General features: G+C 32.0%; 1 long non-coding RNA gene across 2 annotated transcripts; it reads right to left on the bottom strand.

The window, feature by feature from the left end:
- Window positions 1–7225: 7225 nt before the first annotated feature.
- Window positions 7226–11152, bottom strand: LOC143083201 (uncharacterized). Of its 2 annotated transcripts, XR_012980580.1 has the most exons (3): window positions 11009–11152; window positions 10274–10378; window positions 7226–8239 (listed from the first exon to the last, which is right to left on the bottom strand). It is a non-coding gene; the product is annotated as an uncharacterized LOC143083201 (long non-coding RNA). The 2 variants fall into 2 exon arrangements; XR_012980579.1 differs by lacking the exon at window positions 11009–11152 and having other exon boundaries at window positions 10274–10884.
- Between the last annotated feature and the right edge of the window lie 208 nt (window positions 11153–11360).

Here is an 11360-nt window from a genome sequence, read left to right as displayed (position 1 = left end):
CTATAGATTTGTCTTATCTATAGCGATACGTCAACTCAGTTTAAGTTTTTTTTTCTATTTTGTATCTTTTTCTGTGTAATTTTTCCGTCTTTGTATACAGTTTTATATTTTATGCATTTGTATGTATTTCAGTCATTTTTGTATTGAAACATAAAGACTCTTGCACTTTTGCGAACTTCGATATAATATATCTCCATCATCTCTAGATACAGTTAAATGTTGGAATGTTGAAAGAAATTAAAACACCAAAAGATAAGAAAACCAATCATATCCCTTGGTGGAATAAAGAGTAAATAGGCCTAAAAGATAAGATTCACATAGTTATCTAAAACATCTACATTCATTACTATCATGACAGAAGCTAAAGCAACAAACGAAAATCACTGGACACAAGTAGGGAGTCAAGGCCAATTATCCGTCCCAACTATATATACCATCTGTTTTCAATAGAATTCCAAACTTTACGGCTATCATCCCGGTTGATCTCTATTGAAGGACCTACCTATTATAGCCATTGCTAAGTTGTAAGGGTCCTGAACATATATGAAATATTTGCCACTGGACTTAGACAAACATGCCAATGTTATTTTTTTTATAATTAATACTCCACAAATATGACTTCCAATTTGATTGGATATTCTTCCAAATGTAGGAAATGATTGTGCATGATTAGTTAAAGGAAATCTATGAGTGTATATATATACATTTTATTGGACATATATATATTCATCTGAATATCACAAACATGCTTCGATTAAAAGGAAAAAAGAATTAATTGTTAAGACATATTATTTATTCAAAGTTCTCTTATATCCTTGAGGCATCGTCCCCTGGTTTCAACTGCATTCAAGTTGCCTATGATGCCTCCTTGTTTGTTTTGATACAGGTAGGAAAGAGACATTTTCTCACATTTTACATGCCTATGATCCATAAGGTATCGCCCCCTGGTGTCAGCTGCCTTTAGGAAACCATAATATTTTCCTACATGTATTTGCTGCTGACACAGGATGAGTCATAGACATCCTTAACTTCTACTTTCTTTTTGACTAGTTACTGAGGCCCCTCATGGGGGGGGGGGGGGTCCTAGTAATCACATAATCACCATTTTTTTGCCAATATAATCACATAATCATTAAATATTTGCTTATCTTTAGTAATCAAATAATCATAAACTAAAAATACAGTCCTAGGTAATCAAATAATCATGAAATATTTGGCTTAATAATCAAATAATCATTAAAAAAACGGCCAAGTAATCACATAATCAAAAACCCCATGAGGGCCCTCGTTATTATATGTTTTAATAATTGATTCAATTTATTATGTACTATACATAGTATATGGATATCTTTTTTTCTTTTTGGGATACTTGTTTAAAATTTGTTATCAATATCAACCACACTTTTAGTATTTAAAAAAAAAAACAACATATTATAGATTCTTTATTTGCATATTCTTTAAGAACTTAAATAGTTCTCATTTTTTTATTCTTTTTTTTATGTCATTGTTTGTATTGTGTTATGAAAATTATTGACGTTGTAATGATTGTGTTATGAAAATTATTGACGTTGTAATGTTGATGTCCTTTGCGGCCCATAATTGGAAATAAAATATTTTCTTCTTCTTCTGTGCAAAATCGAACAGAAATCTAATTAAGCAACAGACGAAAGGAATATTCTGTGTCAGAAAAATCATCTTGGTGCCCCCAGAATATAAAAAAGTCATCCCGTTTATTAATTGATGTCCATATTGTATTTACTTAAAAAAAAACACTCGATGTGACAAAATATAATAGTTTGTATAAGTATGCATGTCAGCATGTAAAAATGTAATCTCTCGACCGAACAAGATAGGTAGTCCAGGTCGTAAAATACTTTCATCAACATTTGTACATGGTTGTACCTCAGCTGTAGTTAGAGTAAGGGACAAAATGAGTTACTGGAATTGGTAAACTTTATTATGCTAAAATATGTCGTCGTTTTCTAAATGTCCAGTGACAAGTATTTTACACATTTTTGGGACAATATACCCTTTTTGAATAATTTTGATCTACAGAGAATGTCGATCAGGATAAGCAACTTGAAATTAGAACTACCAGGTCTGGGGAAAGAGAGATTGATGAGATAAATTTCGCCTTGCAAACGGCTTCATTTATATATATATATATATATATATATATATATATATATATATATATATATATATATATATATATATATATATATATATATATATATATATATATATATATATATATATATATAGTTGTTTCGTGTGCTCTTTTATTACGTGCAAAATTGCTAGGCACAGTCCCCGAAAGAGGCGTCGAATTTAATCCCACCATTTAGAACGCCAATAAAAAAATGAAGGATTTCGTTCATCAAGATTTTAACATGCCCTTTTAACCACTACATAAAGTTTTGTCGGACTTTGAATACAATGTCTCTTCGATAATCTTACAACCTTTAGAGTTTATAATTTGCATTGTATGTACATTAATCTTTGGTTTTCGCCAATGGCAAGCCGTTGTGGAATTTATTCCCTATTTATTAATATTAATAAATCATTTGTCCTTTTTTTCGTACATAAATTAGTCCCGTTATTTTTCTCGCTTGAATTGTTTAAATTTGTCATTTCAATACCTTTTATAGCTGGCTATGTTGTAGAGCGTTTGTTCATTGTTGATACCCGTACTCACTGGTGGTAAGCGGATGGTGGTAACTTAAAGTTACGACCATCTGAAGATGGGAGACAACTCTAGGGATACATTTTTCTTTTCCGATTTTCGTGCAGTAAAAAAATGTTTCAGTAAAACCGCTTGTCTCATACATACTAATCATCAGTGCGTTGATATTGAAACAAAATTTGATACATAAAAACATTTCAATTTTCGTAAAATGATCATTCAATAATTCGAGCATGATGGTCGTAACTAAAAAAACAAAAATGTTCAGGATGGTCGTAACTTAAAATTGTGATGGTCGTAACTCTTTATTAAATAGGACCTAATGAGACAAGTCAATAGTTTTAAACGTGTCTTTTGTTATATGAATATATTATATGATATATTTGTGAAGTTGATTTCACTAAATGATAAAAACTAAAAGAGGTGAAGAGAGGGATACCTGTAAAGGGCGAAAGGAAAGAAAATTGGAACGAATCGAAAAAAAAAACCCAATACAAAATGAAATGACCAGTCACTGTTACTTAAAATATAATGTATAAAATCAACCAAGAGGCAACTAATTATAAGCTGTTAACTTTAATAACAATATAAATTCACAAAAGTGGAGAATTCATTTTAACACACAGCTCTGGTTATGATCATTCTTAGTTACGAATTAAGAAAAGGCGATTTTAACAAATTTGACATCACATGAAATAACAGTATCCTGATTTATTTTCTTTATATTTTGCATTTATTGAAAAGATAAACTTTTTAAAAACTAGTATGTTCCTACTAGGTGGAATTTAAAAGAAAAATCTACAATTTAAAATTAATACTTTAAGTCGAAAGAGCATAAGTAAGGAGTCAAAATAATGTTATGGGGATCGTTATCGAGACAAGACCATATCCGCGAATTCGCAGGTCCGTAATCGAATTGAACAACATACATCTTATTCTAAGCCTGGATTTTGAGAAGTCGTATTGTCATGTGGTATATAGTCAAGCTGATTATAAGGTGCAAATTCGAAGTTCAGGTATAATTATTACCCGTGGTTTTAGAAAATTCTGAATACGCCTGTTGGTACCATGCTATCCGTTATACATCGTTGTCTTTCTTATGGAAAATACCATGAACCCTGGACCACACGTTTTTTATTCCCAATTCATAAAGGGAATGATGCATCCGATCTTAATAACTATCGAGGAATTATAATTACTGATTCATTGGGGAAGCCTTTTTAATAAGATACTTGATACACGTCTTTGTAAATCCTTAGATAAATATCATATCATTGATGAGAGCCAAATTTGGTTTACCAAAAAAAAAAAAAAAAAAAAAAAAAAAAAAAAAAAAAAAAAACACGACCATCTGACCAAATGTACATTCTAAAAACTATTATAGATAAGTATTGTAATACAAAAGAAGGTAGAATGTTTGCCTGCTTTGTTGATTTCCAGAAGGCTTTTGATACTGTCATTCTCCCAGAGATAAAACTTAAGCTATTGAATATAGTTAGAGTATGGTAAGAGATCTCTTTAGAACTAAAGTTGGAGTAAAAGGGAGACAATTTGAGTCCAAATTTGTTTAAAATTTTTATAAATGAACTTCCTGATTGTGTTAAAAGTTCCCCTGATCCAACTGTTGTTTATTCACGACCAGCCTATTCTTTACTACACATATGCTGATGATCTTGCCATTTTTTCAACTTCAGCAAAAAAATGTAGATCAGGCTTATCCTAAGACTCTTTCAGAAAGACTACATATTGAATTTTGTAAACATTTACTTGTTGTTACCAAAAGAGAAACACATTTTGCCAATCTTTCTTAACTCGGTAGATTCACTCTGTACTTTGTCATTGCAGAGTCTATGATCAAATACTGGCACAGGCTTGACAATTTGGGATCATCTTTCTACTACTAGAGGAGGCTTATTTAGAGTCAAAATTACTACACGAGTTAAAAAAATTCCTTCACAGTATGGATTCTTTAAACTTCTTTCTAAAGAATATGAGGGTCAGCAATTCACATTGTTTACTATATGCTGATGATAATGTATTTTTTTGAATTTCAGCAAAAAGACTTCAGCAAACAGTATTCATACATAGCTTGTAGCCAGGATAATATTTAAAAGAAAGATCTTTATGCTTCAACTCAGCGTGCTGGTCTTTTAAATCTGAGTACATTCATACAATATAAACATATAACATAAATATTATTTTCAACCTGCATATGTATGTGATAGTTGCCGCAGTACATTTAGTTCTACCTTGTAATATTATCTTAGCTACAAGGCTGGCTATAAACTACTAATATTTGATTTTACTCTTAAATTCAAAGCGTGTATCATTGTAAAATATATACCTGCATATATGTATGTAATATTTGCCGCAGTACATTTAGTTCTACCTTGTAATATTATCCTGGCGACAAGCCTGTCTACAAACTACTGATATTTGATCTTACTCTTAAATTCAACGCCCGTAGCATTGTAAAATATCTCAACCTTATTCATACTTTCTAGGTTAACACGATGTTCATTGCGACACCATGGATTAAGTTTTTATTCTGAACCAATACTTAGAACAATTATCAATGATATACCGCTAGATCGTCATGCAATCGATAAAAAATAAAGACAACACGATAAAAACACCAGGCATTTGTGGATTTTCATTAATCATGATTCACTAAAAGCCGAATATTCGAAAGCCAATGGTTTATAAAAACTGCAATAGCTGATTAAAAAATTAAAGAAGATTGTTCAAAATTGTACGTTCAATAGAATGAAATTCAAAACAGTGTGACTGTGGCCATTGATTGACACATCAAATTCATCCATTGACTGGGACAATTTACATGAACGTTTGTCTATAACGACCACTGTTCACGACGTACCTACGATAGACATTTAAACTGTGGGGTCACCAAAGGTTTCTTAACGCCTTTAATTATAAAATAATTTAAAAAATTAATCAGGAATAACCTTTATTTTTTGATTTATATAATTGATATAAATCAAAACATTTCTGATTAGTTTTTCGAATTACTTTATTAAGGTGTTGAGAACCTTTGGTGATCCCTTAGTTTAAGTGTCTTTAAAAAGTACATAGTGAGCAGTGGTCGTTACAGACAAACGTTCACCTAAATTGTCCCAGTCAATGAATGAATTTAATGTGTCAATCAATGGCCACAGCCACACTGTTTTGAATTTCATTCTAATTTCATCTGCCGACATGATTGCAGGAAATAAAAAGTCGTAAATAAAAAAAAATCTAAAAGCAAATATTCAACAATTTTATGCCTTAACGTACAGTAAAAATATATTAATACTCAACCCTAACATAATATTTGGCTTAATGCGAGTTGATCAGTTTTCACTGTTTCCTAAATGATGGTCGTTTGGAACATATCAAAAATGTATGATTGATAATTCTTTAACTTAATTTCTGCATACCATTATCAGAGTAACAAATGAAATAATATTGTTGTAGTAAACTTTATATAACAACTGAGTTTATTAACATGGTTATGCATGTGCACAGTACTTTTAAAATAGCTTGATAAAAGTTCGTCTAAATACTTGAGTTACGGTCATCTTACAAAGTTACGACCATCATCCAAAATACTATAGTTGACATTACGACCATCACAAGTTAAAGTTACGACCATCATGCTCGAATTTTTGAATGACTATTTTACGAAAATTGGAATGATTTTATGTGTCAAATTTGGTTTCAATAAGAATGCACTCACGATATGTGTATATGAGACAAGCGGTTCGACTCAAATGAACCTTTTACTGCACAAAAATCGGAAAAGAAAAACTTATCCCTAGAGTTGTCTCCCATATTCAGATGGCCGTAACTTTTAGTTACGACCATCCGCTTACCACCAGTGGTACTGTGACCTATAATAGTTGTTATTAATGTTTGTGTCATTTGGTCTCTTGTGGAGTTTTGTCTCATTGTCAATCATGCAACATCTTCTTATTTTTCTATAGACTTTTTTTTTAACAAATCTAACTGTTTACGCTGCATTGATGGGTTCCTCTTTTAAATTCTGTCCACAAACTTGTATATGTATATCTTTTACAAACACGAGTTTGATATTATTTCCATCGTATATTAAACAAATACCATCACAGGCGATAAAAGAAACTAGTTTGTTTTTTTTTATTTGAGAAAAAACTAAAGCAGTTTTTAAAGACAAACTGAAGTAATGACGCGAGTAAATATAATAAGTAGGTCAATATTTATTTTCTAGCCATTGCTAGTGAACTGTCTTTTTTGGGCAAATCTCGCAGATTTTTAGATATCATGTAAACTTTAAAAGTAAGATAGCATGACATTTTCATTTAGTATAATTACCTATGTATGAGCTATAAGAATTTTTGCCTTTAAAATACTTATCCATTATGAGCTTTTCGTATCCATTTTGGAGTAGGGTTTTTGTGGTTTGTATACTATAAATTGAAAACAACAACGAATGGAGAGCATCTCAGCAACTTTTTCTACTAGATCCTTAAAAATGTAAAAATCGCCTGTACACTCACCAAAAGGTTTATTCCTTTTATTTAAATCGACTTAAAAATAGACGCATATTTTACACATATAATTTTAATTATAAATAACAATCCATAAAATGACAAGCACCTAGTTTTGCCTTGGATAACTTCATATACGAAATATCGCATATTAAAACGAGTGGTATACCACAATCCTGCATGTTCAATTATTGCTTTGTGCATTGGCTGTGATGCAAATTAAGTGGAATATAAGTTTATGATAAATTGCTTATATTGTTTAATAAAGCGTCGAAATCATTATTGTCTAGCCGTATATAATGTTACGACTGATCTAGGAATACCACTTTGTATGGCATAATTTGATGGTTAGCAATCTGATTCTACTTGTTTTCTCTTCCAGTTTTCTTTTTTCACTTTCTTATTACAACTCTTCATATATGAAGCTAGAGAACCTTCATCGAATATTATAAAGTTTAGCGTTTCAAAGTCAAATTTGTCAGGGTGTCGATTACTCACGAGAAACTCAGTTACTCCACTTTCCGAAAGTTTTTCTATAATTCCATCTCTCAACTTCTTCAGTGTTTCTTCTTCGTCAAAGGTCGATGGATGTGCCTTCTTTTCATTTTCAATAGCAGCGTCAACTTTTGTTCTGACGAAAATATATCTTCGCCCATGACTTGCTATTAGATTATTCAAAGCAAGTTCATACTCAGTAACAGGTCCGCCGCAGCAAACAACGAAACCGTCGTATTTCTCTATTTCAATTCTTTCATCGTACCCCTCTAAGCCCTCGTTTTGTGTTCCTACTCCAGGTACATCCCATAATACAACTGAACAACCAGGTATTTCGAATTTCTCGCGTTTTTCTGTACACTCTAGAAAGTCTGTCTTAGGAATATCGGGACTTTCCGGTCCCAACTGCGATTGCAGCATCAGTTTGATAAACGACGACTTTCCGCTATTTGACCGTCCTATGACACCTAGATTGAATTTTCCTCGTGACCGTCTGCCATTACCACGATGTCTTCCCTCCGCCATGCTTTATCTAAAACAAAATATATTCTAAAGAATGAACACTACCATTTATATTAATGTATCTGGTATTTATAATTTGTATTTGAAAACATTTGAGAATGGAACAGGGGAATGTGTCAAAGAGATAACAACCTAAACAAAAGCAGTAACAGCCGATGACCAACCACGGGTCTTCAACACAGCAAAAAATCTTGCAACAGGTGTACTTGTTCAATGACAAAGGACGCCATACTTAACTGCAAAACATATCAATATACTTAAATAAAAAACCATACAAGACAATCAAAGGCCAGAGGCAATGGCTTGGGACAGACGCAAACATGCGGCAGAGTTACTCATGTTTAGTCAGTGAGATCTCAACCCTCACCCTACAAAAACAAGTCACAGCAATACGCACATAATAAAATGCAGAGTAAGAAAGCCGAAGTGAAATATCAGAATAGGTAACCATGGTAACAAATGATACTAATTATCTAGAATAACTACATGTATAACTGACTGATTGATTTCTGCTTACTTAACGTTCATTCGCAAGCATAAGAACTTTAGCTGATGTTAATATTCAAGAAGTTATTATAATTTGAAAATGTTCGTTCAAATGATCACTCAGCACATGAGTAAATATTGTACGAGATGGTGTACAGTACTTTTAAAATGTTGATGACTATGGCCTCCGAAATATGTGCTACTTGACTATAATTTGGATTGAAAATAATTTGTCTTGCAAACAATGAACATTTGGTTCCAAGGTAATACACAGTTTCCCCAAAATATGATCTTTGGTACTGTTATTGATTTTTTTTTTTGTATTTTTCATATTTAATATACTAGATACTTGTATTTACAAATATGTCCGTCTTGTAAAATATTCTTAGATCTAGTAACTTAAAACTACCGTATCTATTATATGAATACAACCGACGATAAAACAAAGATTGATATCAGCAGGAAATATATGAAACCATCTATAAAACGGTGACCACGTATCCTTTATGGCCTGATTTCTGGGCTTTCCGGAGACTAGACTTGTAAACTGATTGTATTTCATGTATGTAGCCCTTTTATATACTTACAGTAGAACTATATACGATTCTTTACTATACATCCCTTGAAAAATAAGTCATCAATTTCATTTCGCAATGTTCTTTCAAAATACACAAAGTTATTATTGATTGATTGATAATAGCTTATTTTACGCCCAGTTGCAAATATTTGACGCATTTTCAGAACAAGAACAAATTAAAATTTTGAACAAATGCACGTCTCCCTTGCAAGGGCTTTTATTTAGCAGAGAGCGTACACTCACCATATCCAATGCATCAGCTTTAATTTGCCCATCTGACCGAAGGTGGTCAAGCAAATACATAATGTAAGCAAGCGTTTAATGTTGGACGGGATAAGTCTTAGAGATGACTATATTTCTAGACTGATGGGTAGTTCAAAAACAGCTGCTAAAAAAATACCGATTCTATAAATTAATTGAATATACCAATGTTGGACTTTTAGGATGTTGGACTATTTGCGTGTTGGACAAATGGGTACTCGAACTTGCTGTGCGTCGGAACAATAGGGTGTCGGAATATAAGGGCGACATTGATAAAAGGGGGTGGGGTAGGGCATTTATTCGATTCTATAGAATAATAATTTTAAGCTTTACAAAACCGAATTCATAAAAGTTGACAAATTCATTAGCGGGCCATGAGTAATCAGAAAATTTGCAAATCTGAACAAATTTCCCTCAAAGACCAAAACACAAGATTTAAGTAATTATACAGTGACAACTCCTTTCGAGATTTCTTACTCTACATCACTGAGTTAGGCGCGATTTCTACATCAAATCTATGTAGAAAGATACTTACCGGTTTAGATTGTATAAATTGCCATGACTATGAATAAGTCATGTGACGCAACGGAAAGTAAACAAAGATCATACAACACTAACACTTTTATGCACACCGGGCATTTGTCAGTTCAACAAATTATTTTCTCTAGTTAAAATATGTTTAACATGTTTAAAGAAACAATATAATGTAAATGGACCTACCTTAAAAATCAAATGCTGTTTTCTGACCAGAAGTTCACAAGAAAATAAAAGTTAAAACCCATTAGCTATAAATAGCTTGAAAATTCCTTGTTGATCTTTCACCACCTGTCGATAAAATCTTTATTTAAATGTTTACATTTATTTGTTGACAGTGACGTAGGACTTATAAACACATGAATTAAGCGCGAAAATTCAAAATCAGTATTATTGACGGGTTCCACATGTGGATCGAGTACGATCTGTTTACCCTGTAACATGTCGGGGCCTGATATAGCCAACTATACGGTATATTTATCTTTTTCATTGGATGAAGGTTTGCCCATAATTGCCATACATCCAATCATTTGAACTTTGGTGGAAAACATCATCAATCTGTGAAGGGGCTGGTACTTTATGTATACACAGACGTCTACATAAGAAATATTAATGAAATGGTTTGTGAATTCCCTATATGAAATATGAATGAGTACATGTATACGTAGGGCTTTTAACACAAACCAATACGTAACATGCAGAAATGTTTTTTTTTAACCCTAGTAGTTGGACGTCTGTAACCACATTTGTACGCCCCCTTTTTTAAACCGTGTTAGCCTACATAACTAATGTCGTTAAAATCAGATGCTATATTTATAATTCAACATAGGATTAGAAATGCAGCTGTTTACAATTTTGTGTATATGTATATATAAAAACAGTAACACACAACAGTTGAACTGTGAATGTAAGTGTACATACCTAACAGATTGTATTGTTGACAAAGAATTGATAATGAAAGTAAAAACCATGATCGCTATAAATAACTTGAAAATTCCTTATTTATATTCCTTTACACATCGTCAGGTCAATACTATAGACAAGATCCCAATGGTTACAATCGACGTAATGTTTATTGACTTGATAATGACGCAGGAAGATTTTCTCGTATGAGAGAATTTTCGCGCGAATTTCAAAATGTTAAAACATAATTTATGGTAGTTGTGCAAATAAAAATGGAATTGCAAAACAGTGTAAAGGGTCGACTATACATAGTGTACGTAGACTACATTCTTGTGTTTGGTTGTAATGTATTCTATTATTATTTCATTGT

The sequence above is a fragment of the Mytilus galloprovincialis genome, chromosome 7 (genome assembly GCF_965363235.1).
Source record: "Mytilus galloprovincialis chromosome 7, xbMytGall1.hap1.1, whole genome shotgun sequence".
NCBI lineage: Eukaryota > Metazoa > Mollusca > Bivalvia > Mytilida > Mytilidae > Mytilus > Mytilus galloprovincialis.
Note: the sequence above shows the minus strand (reverse complement) of the source record. Positions and strands in the feature narration are given on the sequence as shown.